This window comes from Hevea brasiliensis, chromosome 1, assembly GCF_030052815.1.
Source record: "Hevea brasiliensis isolate MT/VB/25A 57/8 chromosome 1, ASM3005281v1, whole genome shotgun sequence".
NCBI lineage: Eukaryota > Viridiplantae > Streptophyta > Magnoliopsida > Malpighiales > Euphorbiaceae > Hevea > Hevea brasiliensis.
In genome coordinates, this window is record NC_079493.1 from 117681457 (window position 1) to 117695812 (window position 14356).

Consider the following 14356-nt stretch of genomic DNA (forward strand, 5'->3'; position numbering starts at 1 on the left):
GTTTACTGTCAGTGATTTCTTGTCGAATGTATATTTAAGTGACTTAACATTACTTTGAATCGAATTGATGAATAAAATAAAAAGAAAATTACTTCTAAAAGATGTAGGTTGCAAATGTGCACATCAGGATGGAAGAGGCACAGGCGTTGACATGGCTTATGGAATTGCTTTTCCAGTGGGTTATTCAAATTCAAATTTTATTAAGAATTTTATATTAATTAGGTTAATTTTATATTAAATTCAAATTCTGTTTAATTAGGAATATGTCACTGTGATAGGAATTGCTTTTCCAGTGGGTTATTCGATGAAATCATGCAAGACTTAGTCTTTGGTAGAAGTTAGAAACTCACCATTTCCAATTAATTAAAAATCTGCAGTCTTTGAATTAGTTAATTAATTTCGTGTTCAATGTAAGCAAAACTCTAAATTATAATGAGTCATATGCATTGAAAGCCTTGTAATTACTGTTTACTAATTGATAATGGTTATATTTATTTGTTTGTTAAAATTAAGAATTTGAATCAAACAAAAGAAAAAATAATAATGAAGAATGATACAGTGAAGTGTAGGAAAAAATTATTAGAAATATCTCATTGATTTAGCGGTTTATAATTTTTATATATTAAAATTGATGCATGAGTTTTGTATTAGGTATTATTAACTCAATAATTGATACTACATGACTTTATAGCATTAAGAAATTTGATAATTTTTTTCAATACTTAAAATTATTAATTGATGCTTTAATTTATAAACTGTCTTCTATTTTTATTGGCTAAAAATTAAAATAAGAAATTATTAAAAAAATCTCTAATTTGAGGATTAAATACAAATATTTAAAATTGTTCATAAAATCGAGCTTAAAATCATAAGCCATGTAAGTATCAGATTAGTTATACAATAATTTGCTTGGATAAGGTTTCTATTGCTCAACTATTAATGATTTTTGAATTTGATTTCCAAAAAAATTTGGAAGAAATGATATAGATGATCTGTTACATAAGGAGGCCGTGAATAAATTATTTACTTATTAATTTATTTATTATGATTGCTGTTATCATAATTCATGCATTTGTTAAATTGCTTACTTTTATTATGTTTAATTTTTATTATCATAAAATGTAAATAGTATTTTAAATGTTTGTTATGTATATTTTGTTTTAATTTAATATTATTTTTTTATTACATATGTGAGGGAGATAAGTTGAATCTGCGTATACTAGATTTAATATATATACAGCTACTGTTAAGCTATGCTTATCTGCTTGTTTTAATTTTATTTTATATTTTTATTTGAATTTTCTTCTTTATTTAATAAATTAATTTTAATCCATATATTAATTTTTAACTTAATTAATACAAATTTAATTATGGTAATTATGTTAATTGACTTATTATGTTATTGTTGAATATCTCCTTACATTTCTCATAACCGTTGAGAGTCATTTAGCTTGTTGAAAATGAAAATTTAAAAGAATTTAATTCAATTGATATTTTTTTTTTGTTAATTCATGTATTTAAAGAATTTAATTTTTTTAATTAATTTTAAAAAATTATTTTAAAAAAATAAAAATTAAATCAAAAGTAATATGATTATACAAGAATCCTAATTTTTTTAAATTACTTTTTCTAAATAAAGCCATTCCCCTTATTTAATAATATTATATATATATAAACAGTGATTTTATCCATTGGTTATTTGAAAAAATTTATAAAAAATTACTGACAAAAAATTAGATGAATTTCTTAAGAATGATTTGCTTAAAATATTAATTAAATAAAAAAATAAATATATTTAAAATTATTTGACTTCTTAAATTTGATTAATAAAAATTAAATATTTTAAAATTATTAAAAATTCGTGCAATGCACGAGTATAAAGATGATCGAGACAAAGCATCTCTAATTTGACCTCGATGCGACATAATAATTAAAAAAAAAAAAAATCCAACGACAGCCATCTCCAAATTCCTTATTTGGGTAAGGCTTAAGAAAGTTGTCGGAATGGATCTAACAGGTGTTTAGACAAATTGAATGCGTATTCCCTTGGCGAATATAATATGTCTCCGACTAGAATGTACCAACTTGACAAATTCAATTGTTCATATGATAGGGAATAGCATTGAATTTATGCCTTCTATCAGTTCAACAAATGCATACAAGCTTTGTTAGAAAAAAAAAATAATAATAATAACAATAGCAATAGGTTTTGATCGTGTAGTCACTCTTCTTAAAGAAATTATATCCCCACTATGTTGCTGTCGGGTAATTTAAGCAGATTCCTCCAGAATAATAAAGCCAAAACAGAATTCTAGACAATAATTCTAAAATTTTCTCAAAAGCGAATTAAAGAATAATAATATTAATTGTTAGTAGAAGTGATGATAAGAGATAGAAGAGAAAGATATAATTAAAATTTCTGTTCAAAAAATTACTGCTATTTATAAAGCATTTACATATCTTTTAAACAGATATAACAATTCACATTGTATCTATTAGAATAATCATATTTGTTTACTGGTAACTTTTATAATAGATACAATGATCTACTTCATATTTCTTAGAAAAATTATACCTGTTCACTTATACCTCTTAAAATAGAATAATTACATCAATTCATATACACCTCTTATAAAAGATACAATTGTTGGTAATGAACAGTTTATTTTGATGTCTTTTAATGAACAGATATAACTATTTTGATATGGGACAATATTTATATCACTAACTATTTATAACAATCCTCTACTTAGTTATTGATAAATACAATCAACATGAATTAAGATTTATGCATCTAGAAGGTGCCTTTTGACTTAAACCTACTATTAGTATAAATATTTCAAAATCTTATTGAAATGATTGGTTATATTTAAATATTAAACCATAATTCCTATATTGACAAGATCGAAAATATTATACACATAAATCTTATCAACTTTTTTAATACATTCACCGTGAGCTTTAGCACCATATTATGACCTTATGCTACCTCCTGAATTTATAAACACTTACTAAGTATTATTATCCAAACTTTGATAGAAGCAGTACCATTTCTTGTGTTTACATAGGTAAAGTTTAAACTTCTTGGTTCTAAACCAAACCCAGTATCTTCATTAAGAGTAATAAATACTCAACCTCTTTTTTTTAAGCACTACTTAAATTTCTAGTACTCGCAAACTGTCACAAACTATAACTTGTTATTACTTTTTAAACCTTTAAAATTACTAAACAATAATAAAGGTAAGGTTCCTATTACTAGTGACAAGTTAGAAAAATTTTAGACCCATCGCACATGTAGTGCTAGAATCATATCCCTTGGGAGCCCTTTGGTTAATGGGTTAGCAATATTATTTTTTGATTTGATATATATAACCGTGATAATACCATTAGAAATTAATTATCTAGACATAGTAGCTTCACTATCACAGTGCAACGAGATTGCTGGCATCGGTTGTGGCCATTACTTTATATCTAATAATAAATTTCTCAGCCATTCTGCCTCTTTGCCTACTACTGCTAAAGCAATAAACTCATATTCCATTGTGGAATGAGTGATGCGTGTTTGTTTCTTAGAAGCCTATGAGATAGCTCCTCCACCTAAAGTGAATATCCAGCCAGTTGTAGACTTATTATCATTAATACTAGTTATCCAACTGGCATCACTATAACCCTCAAGTACTGAAGGAAATTTATTGTAAAACAAGGCAAAAGACTTTGTCCTTTTAAGATAACCGAGAACTCTTCCAACAACTCTCCAATGATCAGCGCTAGGATTATGAGTACATCTTGAAAGTTTACCTACAACAAAAGCAATATCTGGCCTAGTACAATGATAGCATATATCAAACTACCAATTACACTAGCATAAGCTAATTGACTTACAGATCTTCTCGAATTTTCAACTGATTTGTTAGACACATCAAAATGAGTATTAGCTTCTTTAATACACAAATGGTTATACTTGGACAGAATCTTATCAATATAATGAGATTGACTCAAAGCAAAACCCCCACTATGTTTTTTAATTTTGATACCTAAGATAGTATCCACTTCTCCTATGTCTTTCATTTGAAATTGAGAAGCTAAATACTTCTTAATAACATTCACACCTTGCATGTTAGTTCCTATTATTAGCATGTCATCTACATAAAGACACATTATTACACCATAATCTTTTGTAAATTTAGAATAAATACATTTATTTACTCCGTTATGTTTAAAACCATGCGGTAATATCACATTATCAAACTTTTCATGCCATTGTTTTGGGGCTTGCGTCAAACCATATAATGATTTTACTAATTTCCAAACTTTCTTTTCATTTCCAGGAAATACAAACCCTTCAGGTTGCTCCATATATACTTCTTCATCAAGATCACTATTTAAGAATGCGATTTTAACATCCATTTAATGAACAAATAAATTATAAATTGATGCTAAAGCGAATAACACTCTTATTGAAGTAATACTTGCCATAGGAGCATATGTATCAAAATAATCAACTTCTACTTTTTGTTTAAAACCTTTTGCAACTAGTCTAGCTTTGAAAGTTTGAAGAGAACCATAGGTATTATATTTTTTTCCTAAATACCCATTTACATCCAACAGGTTTAGAACCAGGAAGTAAATCTACTAATATCCATGTACCATTTGATAATAGAGAATCCATTTCATCATTTATTACTTCTTTCCAAAAAGTAGAGTCTCTTAAAGTAATTGCTTTACTATAAGCTTTAGGATCCTTTTCCATATCTAAGATAATGGGTATTTTATTTAATACCTTATCTCTACTACCTTCAACTAGGAATATTATTTCTTGTGAAGAAATAAAATCAGAATCTAAGTTCTTTTCTTTCTGAACTCTTTGACTTCTCCTAGGTTCAATAGGAGAATCAATTTGTTTTCATTTATTATTTGAAAAAGAACTAGAATTCAAATTGACATCTTGATTTAATGTACGATTAGTACCTTCTGTATTTGAGCATGGATTGATATTTGTATCACCAAGAAAATTTGATTCTAAAAATTCAATATCTCTAGATTCTATAATTGCATTAGAATCTAAATCCAATAATCTACATGCTTTTGAATTTTCAGCATATCCCACAAAAATAATTTTAAGAGCTCTAGGTCCTCACTTGGTTCTTCTACAATATGGAACTCTGTAATAGGCTATACAACTCCATACCCTTAAATAATTTAAGTTAGGCTTCCTTCCTTTCCATATTTCACATGGAGAGACTCTAAACTTCTTTAAAGGTATTCTGTTATGCACATGGCAAGCTGTTAATAATGCTTCTCCACATAGATTCATTGGTAATTTTATGTGCATAAGCATAGCATTAATCATATCTACCAATGTTCTATTTTTCCATTCACCTAAACCATTTTGTTGTGGGGTATAAGGAGCACTTGTTTGATGAATCAAACCATTTTCTTCACAGAAAATAAAAAATTCATTTGGAAAATATTCACCTCCTCTATCACTGCATAAGATTTTAATCTTCTTTTTCAATTGATTTTCTACCAAGACTTTATAATTTTTAAGCATGTCAAAAGCTTGATCTTTTGTTCTCATTAAATAAATATGAGTAAATCTAGAATGATCATCTATAAGAGTAATAAAATATTTATTACCTCCTCTAGTTAAATGACCATTTAATTTATAAATATCAGAATGTATAAGTTCAAGCTATTCTGTTGTTCTTTCATTTTTTTGGAAAAGGTTTCTTAGTCATCTTTGCTTGAATGCATATTTCACATTTTTCAGATTTTTTTATTAATACTAGGAATCAATCCATACTTAGACATATATTTAATTGATTGAAAATTAACATGTGATAAACAAGCATGCCATAAATTAAAAGAAGACACAAGCATATAAACAGAAACATCTACTTTATTAATACTTAATTTGAACATTCTATCGTATTCAAAATCCCTGTCCAACAAATACACCATTTAAAGAGAAAATAACTTTTTCTGCTTCTATGATAAACTTCAGACCCTTCTTGCATAATGAATTTGCAGAAATCAGATTCTTCCTCACGTTCGAAACATGAAAAAACATTTGTTAAAATTAACTTCTTTCCAGAAGTGAATTGAAGTTCAATAGTTCCTTTTCTAAGAACCTTAGCTGTGTCTTGATTTTCCATCAGAACTTTTTCATCTTTTGCTGCAGTTTCATAAATTTTAAACATATTTTTATTATTGCAGACATAAATAGTAGCACAAGAATCATACCACCAATCAGCTGATTTCTCAATTATTGCCATATTGCATTCTGTTACCAAACTGATATTAAGTTTAGAAACCATTGCAATAATTTCTGAAATAGATGACTTATTTTCAACGACATTTACTTTCTTTTGACCAGCACTTTCTTCCAATTTTAACTTATTATAGAACCTGCATTCTTTTTTAAATTATATATGAAAAACATGAAAACAATATTTAATTACTAGAAAAATAAAATCCCTAAGAAAAGTAAAATACAAAAATTATAAAATCAAAAATAATTTCAATTTGTTATATGATCTTAATTTATTTAGTCATATTAATTTTAATTTTAATTTTCAAATTTACTTAAAAATATAAAAATAATATTTATTATTATATTTATTTAATTATAAGGAAATAAATTAAATTAATAAATACTGGAAGCAAACAAATTGAATTTCAGTTGTTAACTATGATGAAATTAAGCTTAAATTGAAAATTTATAATAAATTGAACTCAAAACTAAAAAAATAATAAAATTAAACATATCCCACAAGTATATAAAGCAAAATTAATAATTATGCCTAAACATTAATTTTCTTTTCTTAGTAGATACCCACTTTCTGATATTTTCAAGTGTTGGCGTTCACGTTCGCATTTACATTTGCATATACAATTGTAGGGATGGCAACAAGCCAAATTTGTATGGATATCTAACTTGATTGAATCTTAGTAAAATGAGTTTAGATAATATATAATCAAATTTGAAATAGATTCGAGTTTGAAAAATAATATTGTTATGAGTTTAGATCAGCTTTTAAATATTGAATAGTTACTTTAATTCGTTTATATAAATATTTAATTAAATATAAAATATATTTTTGATAATAATATTTATAAATTTTTATATTTTATTTTAAATAAAATAAAATTTAAATATTTTATAAAATTATTAAAATTTTAAAATATAAATTATTAATAAAAAATATTTTATGTTAATTATTAATTAAAATATATAAAATTTTAAAAAAAATTAAATTTTAAAAATATTAATTAAATTTAAATTTAAATAAATAATTTTCATAAATATCTTACTAGTACTATCCCAATACAGTTAACACGCATTACCTACCACTAACCCCAAACCCTCTAAATGATTAATGTCACCTAACATCAATTAATTAATCAATGCTTTAATTCTAGGGGAAAAAAGTTGTTCCAAAATGTCAATTGAAATCAATTAATTAATCAATATTGTAAAAGTTGTTCCAAAAGTCAGGTCTTCTTTCAAAGACACCCATTTCCACGCCTTTTACGAAAAGTCATTTAAACTGACTTCTACAAAATTAAAAGCCAAAGTCATTTAAATCTTTCATGAGATACTAAGATAGAGATATCATGAAAGATTCCAACAGATCAGCTGGAATATTACCACCATTAACAAAAGAAATAACATTCTTAGAATTTCCCTAAAAAATAACCTTCAAAAACTGCTTATTTTTGGCCAATAAGATAGCTTCTCTGGAAGCTATTGCTTTAAGAATTATTAGATCAATAATCCCAACTAGCCTTTGACTAAACCAACCAAGAGGATAGCCTACAGAATTGCGAGCTATAGCGGCAATTGCATCCATATTTCTATGCACATCAACAGCAGCATCGAAATTAATTTTAACAACATCAGAATTTGGAGGAGACCAATTAAGACTCCGGATGTGAGAAGATGAGGGTGGCAAAACTGCTATTTGATTTTGCTGCTAAAAATTCATCAGAAGCTTGAATAGCTTTAAAAATAATGTAATGAAAAGGCCATATTTATGATAAAAAATAGAGCATTTCTAGCCTTACATATAAGTTATAATAAATGAACGAGCAACTGTGTTAGTTTAGTATGATCAGCATGGGAAGAAAGAATAGCTATCAATTTTGAAAATTAATCATCTAACGCTGATTTTAGCAGTGTATTCTAGGGTTACTTGCTTCTATTACAAAGTAAAATTATTTTGCTATAAAAAGTAAGACGATTTAACAAAATTTTGCAATTCATCTCATATGATTTTTATAAATTTATACTTTTTTTTTCATAAAATTATTAATTATAAAAAAATTTATTAACCTAACAGAAAAAAAATCGTTAAGAAAACTTTATGTAACACAATTAATTATTTTAATTTAACGCAATTTGCTATAATAAATGTATAATTTGTTTGTATAATTTTTTTAATAAAATTTGTTACATAAAATTTGTCTGTTGGATTTTTAAAAAGTATTATTAACACTTTGGTCCCTCATTGACCATACTTTTGTCCCTTGTTAGTCCCTTGACTAATGATTAAATTGATAAAAATGGGAGGAGGGACCAAATAGTTGATGTAATTAAATGTAAAGGATTAAATCATGTATTTTTTAAAATAAAAGGATCGTATCATTAATTTTAGCATAATCAAGGGATTAAATAGTAATTTATCTTAAAAATACTTGAAAATAATTTTTATTATAAAAAATTAAATTTATTTAATTATATATGAAAATATCAAAATAATATTTTATTATTAAAAAATAAAAACCCTAAGAGAATAAAATACAAAAATTATAAAATAAAAAATAATATAAAAATAATATAAAAAAAGAAAATTAATAAAATAAAATAATTAATTATGCCTAAGTATTAATTTTCTTTTTTTTATTTTTTTATTTTGGTCTTTTCAACCGTCCGCATTCACGTTGAGATCCACGTACACAGCTGACACCGCGTAACGACCTTCTGACCCCAAACCCTCTAAATGGTTAATATCAACTAGCATCAATTAATCAATGTTTTAACCCTTGCGGAAAAAGTTGTTCTAAAATGTTAACTAAAATCACTTATTTAATAAATGGTGTAATTCAACAGTAATTTCATTAATTAATTTTAAATATACTTATATAAAAACAAATTTAATATTCTATTCATTCCATTGTAATAGATAATTTAAAAAAAAAATTATCTCATTTTATTCATTATTTTAAAAAATCAAAAAATATTAATTATTTTTTAATTTTACGCTTGTGTATTATTATTGTTAATATATTTATCTTTTCTTATCTTTTTACATTTCAATAATGCAATAAAATACTTTATTCAATTATTAGTTTTTTCTAATCAAAATGATATTATTTAATTATTTTTTTAATTATTAAAAAAAATTTAAAAAGTTATTGAAATAGGATAGAGAGAATAATTTTTATTTAAATATTTATATACATTGTTATTCATATATTTATTACGTTAATTTTAATATAAATATTTAATTTTAAGTAGTTGTTTTATCAAGTAAAGGTCTTCTTTTGAAGACACCCATTTCCAATAATGCTTTCCACGAAAAATTATTTAAACTGACTTCTACAAAATTAAGGAGCAGGAATACTGTGCCCGGACGACTTGAAGAAAAGCTGATGCTAAGTGAAGAAAAAAGCCAGCTGTTCATATAGAACAGCTTGTGGCCTGCTTTTTCTTGGAGAGTTCCAAACTCATCACTCTTGGAGAGTTTAAGCCGTATGCTTTAAGGTATGCAATTTTCCAGCCATTTGTTACAATTAAAATAAAAGTTAAAAATTTAATAGATTAATCATTAAAATTTGAGAGATCAATCATTAAAATTATATATTGATTTACAACTAATTTTGTAATAATTTTTTTATATGAATTAAAATTACTAAAGAAATTGCTGACTATAATTACAAAAGAAAACAAATATTTATTTTTTTTTTATTATTATTAAGCCTTTTAAAAAATTTTAATACTTTGTGATTACTGCTTCATTTGTAAGAATAAAAATGCTAACATAGATATAATTCAATTACTAATTATAAATATTCAATTATTAGTCCAAAATTTAACATAAAAAAGTTATTATGCATATTTATTTTAGAATTAATATACATATTTTCGATTTTTTTTTTTGAGAATTACATATTTTTTATGTTAGAACTGCCATGAAAAAAACTAAACTAATAATTGCGATGTCGTGAAGTTAAACTTATTACTACAGAATTGTAATTACTTTTCATAATCATTTCACTAGCTTGCTAATAAGTGATTTAAGTTGCGTAATGTGACACCTTAACGACTTTCAATTATTGAGTATCAATTTCATGGTTATAACTTGTTATTCTAAATGAAACATTGTCATAATTTATTTATTTATTTATATATGATTTAGTGAGTTTAATTAACTGAATTGTAAAATATTTTTAAAATTATATTACAAGCACTGATTATTTTTTTAAAAACCATTTTCACTAATTACAAGTTACCATTACAAGTGATTCACGTCAGTTGATTCGGTCCATGTTAGTTCATTTGGTCTACGTTAACTAAGATTTAACGACGATAAGATAGAAAGATGTCTTTTATTAGCAGTGTGAACTTCAGAATACCATTTTATCATAAAGTGAATCACAGACTTTAAAGTGAAAATTGATAGAACTATAAAAATACTTTTTGGTATTTTCCTTATGGATCAAAAATTGGAGCGAAATTAGCAAATTAGAGAATAAATAAATGAAAGAAGGGGAGGGGTAGAAGGATAGTGTGGGGATTAAGCAAGTAGTGAAGTTTTGTTTGGTTTAACTTGGTCCACAACAAACGCTGATTTTGACTGGTTCTTTTGTTTTTATGACGTTTATATTCCAACCTACTTTTACCCTTTTTTTGGTTTACGAACAATAGTCGCACAGATAAATGCCAAGAATGAAAAATATCTATATATTTTTATAAATAAAAATACTATAAATGAATATATTAAATGTTATTTTGATCACTAAAATAAAAAGTAAACTATAATTATGATCAATTCATAATATAAAAAAAATTATGTAAAAAAGTTTTTAATTAATTAAAATCTCATATTAATTAAAAATATATAATTGAAGTCTTTAAACTTTAGCAATTATATAAATTTTATTATAAATTCAAATAAATAATTAATTAACCATCCAAATAATAAATTTTAAATTAAAATTTTGAAATTATTTTTATGAGCCGAACAAAAGCTTTTAAAATTTATGAATTTACATCCACTAAACCATATTGTAGATCATCCCTTTTTTCTTCCTTAAATTTCAAATGACAAAAAAGAAAATGAAAATATTACAACTTTTTTGAAAGAAAATCGCATGAAAGTATCTGTTCTCAAGTTAAAGATGTGTTGGAATCAATGCACAAAGATGGAGGGGAGAAGGGTGAAAGTAGGAATGCAAGAGGGAGTTCTTGCTTAGAGTTTGACCTTGGTGCATTCTTTCTTTCCTATATTATTATTATTATTATTATTATTATTATTATTTAATTGAACTATATTATTTTTCTCTGGCATTTGTGAACATGAAAGTCTTGATTTGATACCATGTGAAGAATAGGAGCAGTAGTTGAGAAAAGACCTGTTAAAGAAGAATAGGAATAGTTTGAAGCTTATTTTTAAATCTTTACTTTTAAGTCTAAAATTAAGTTATATTTTTCTCTCCTAAATTTCTATAAATATTATTTTCTTTTCCAGAACATATATTAAAATTATTATTGTACTAATCACAAGATACAGCTATCTTAAAATAATTTAAATACATTATCAAAAGAGGAACAAAATTTATCTGATTTTCAAATAGCAGTGACAACTTGTGGTTTTTAAACAGCAGTCACTACTTGGGGTTTTTGTGAAGTCTTAGGATCATCCTTTGATTTATAGGAGGGTGTTTAGCTAAAGTATTTACTTTTAACTTTTAATTAAAAATGTATTTTTTTACTTATTTAAAAATAAATAGTTAATTATTTAGTAAATTTATTTAAAATTAACATTTAAATAATTTAAATGTTTAGTTTAAAAAGTGATTAAAATGAACTTAATTTGTCAAATAAGCAAAAAGGATATATGATTAAGTGTTATGGTTGTTAGAGTGAGGATAATATTGATATTTTTAAAAATTATTAAAATAATATAATATTTTACTTAGTTAAAGGGTAAATTTAAAATAATTTATAAATAAAATATATTTTACTTATAACTTTTGACTTATTTTAAGTATTTTTTTTTTTAACTTATAAGCCAAATCAAATTCTAATATACTTGTGACTATTTACTTATAAGTAGATTTGATCGATCTATGAATCAAACAAAACACCCTCTAGATTTAACCAACTTGACTTTCAAATTGTGTGACAAATCACATAATGCTAAAAATGAATATGTTATAAATCACGTGTGTAACTTGCCATGAAAAAATATAAATGAAAGACTTCATATACTCGAATTTGTTGTCCTTAATTCATAAGTGAACTTCAGTTATCACAAGCGTTACCTCTAAATGGTTTTTGAATCAACCACCATTAATGATACAAATGAGAAAATCACTTAAAATAAAATATTATACAAGTAATAATATAATATTATACAAAAAGTAATAATAACATATCGTAACTTAGCTATATATTAATCTTGATTATTGCTGAAGCACTATAAGCAGCATTGGCAGACTTCCTGGTAATGCATTTTCTTTACTGATTTTCTATTTCAATTTTAGCCATTTGTGAAATTATTGTAAGAAATTTCACGCATTCTTTATATTTGCTTATTAATTGTCACTGGGTGATGCACACATTTTGCATAGTCATTTAGGTCTAATTTCATAATCATTTTATTTGGTTATTAGTCATTTTTTAGCTAATTTCATTAGTTAATTAGTTAGTTTTTCATAGTTGTCAATTTTGCACTAATTTGTAATTTTTACTTTGTTTTGTAGGAAAAATGGTGTTTTTGAAGGACTAAAGAGAATTTTGCCATTGAGGAGTGTCTTCTACAGCAAAAAGATGCCAAAAACAAGTTTTCAAGCTGAAATATGCATTGACCAAACTGTGCATAACTTGCCGCATAAGCTATGCGATTACGCATAAGGAGGAAGATCACTATTCCGTAACCAAAGAAATGTGCATAAGGAGATTGCATAGCTTATGCACATTCTCACCTCCCTTATGCACATTCACGAATTTGTGCATAACCTATGCACCAAGTCATGCAGCTTCGCATAAGTGATCCAGAACCAGTGAAAGCGCATAAGGGATCGCATAACTTATGCGATCCACTTATGCGATCCCATAAAGAGTTCATTAATGAGTGTGAAGATTTCCTTAATGTATTCCTCCTAGAACATACTATTTTAGGGCTCCATGTCAGAAAAATGCTATAAATAGTCCCATTTTCTCATTTTAAAAGGGAAGAAAAAGGAGCAAAGGAAGAAAGGAGGAGGCTAAGCAGAATTTGAGGAGTCATTTCACCTTCCACACCATTTTTCAACTAAGATTTGCAGATTTCTTTCTTTCTTTACACTTTTCTACATTTCTAGTGTTTAATTACTTACTTCTTAGCTTAGATTAAAGCTTTATTTCCATTTAAACTCATCATATCTTGTAAGCATTATGGATAGTGAGTAGTTTACTTTTGATTCTGGAGTAAGGGTTGTAATATTTGAGATATTTTGAGGATTTTGATTGGGTAATCCATATTTTGTGGTCTTAATGAGTTTTATTCATTTCTTGTATGCTTAATGACATGCTTAATGTAGGATCCCATTGAGTAATGTTCTTAATCCATGGTTGAAGCACCGAAAGGAGAAGGCCTTGTGATAGATAATCAGGAAATTGGACTTAATTAACTTAGACCTAGAAATAGGCTAAGGATTAAGAGGATTCATAGATTAATTAAAGAACTTAATGGGTCTTAATTAATTCTAACTCCACGAAAGTAGGATTAGTTTGATTAAGGCACTCTTTGTCTCACTCGAAAGGGAATTCAAAGGATTTAAGAATTAATCTCCTTAAAACCCATTAGTTTCACAAGATTGGATAACCAATTTAAAATCCCAAAATAGCTCGAATATGAAATCCCGAACTCCGGAATCGCCTTTTTACCATTGTTAATTTCTAATCAAATTTAATCATTTGCCATTTTAAATATTGCCATATTTGAACTTGCTTATTTCTATTTGATGCAATTTTAGTTTAATTAATACATTGTTGAATGGAATATTAAATATGCACATTTAGATTTCATACTCCATTACCCATTAATTCATTACTTAATCTCATAAATACTTCAATTTAGTCAACTTT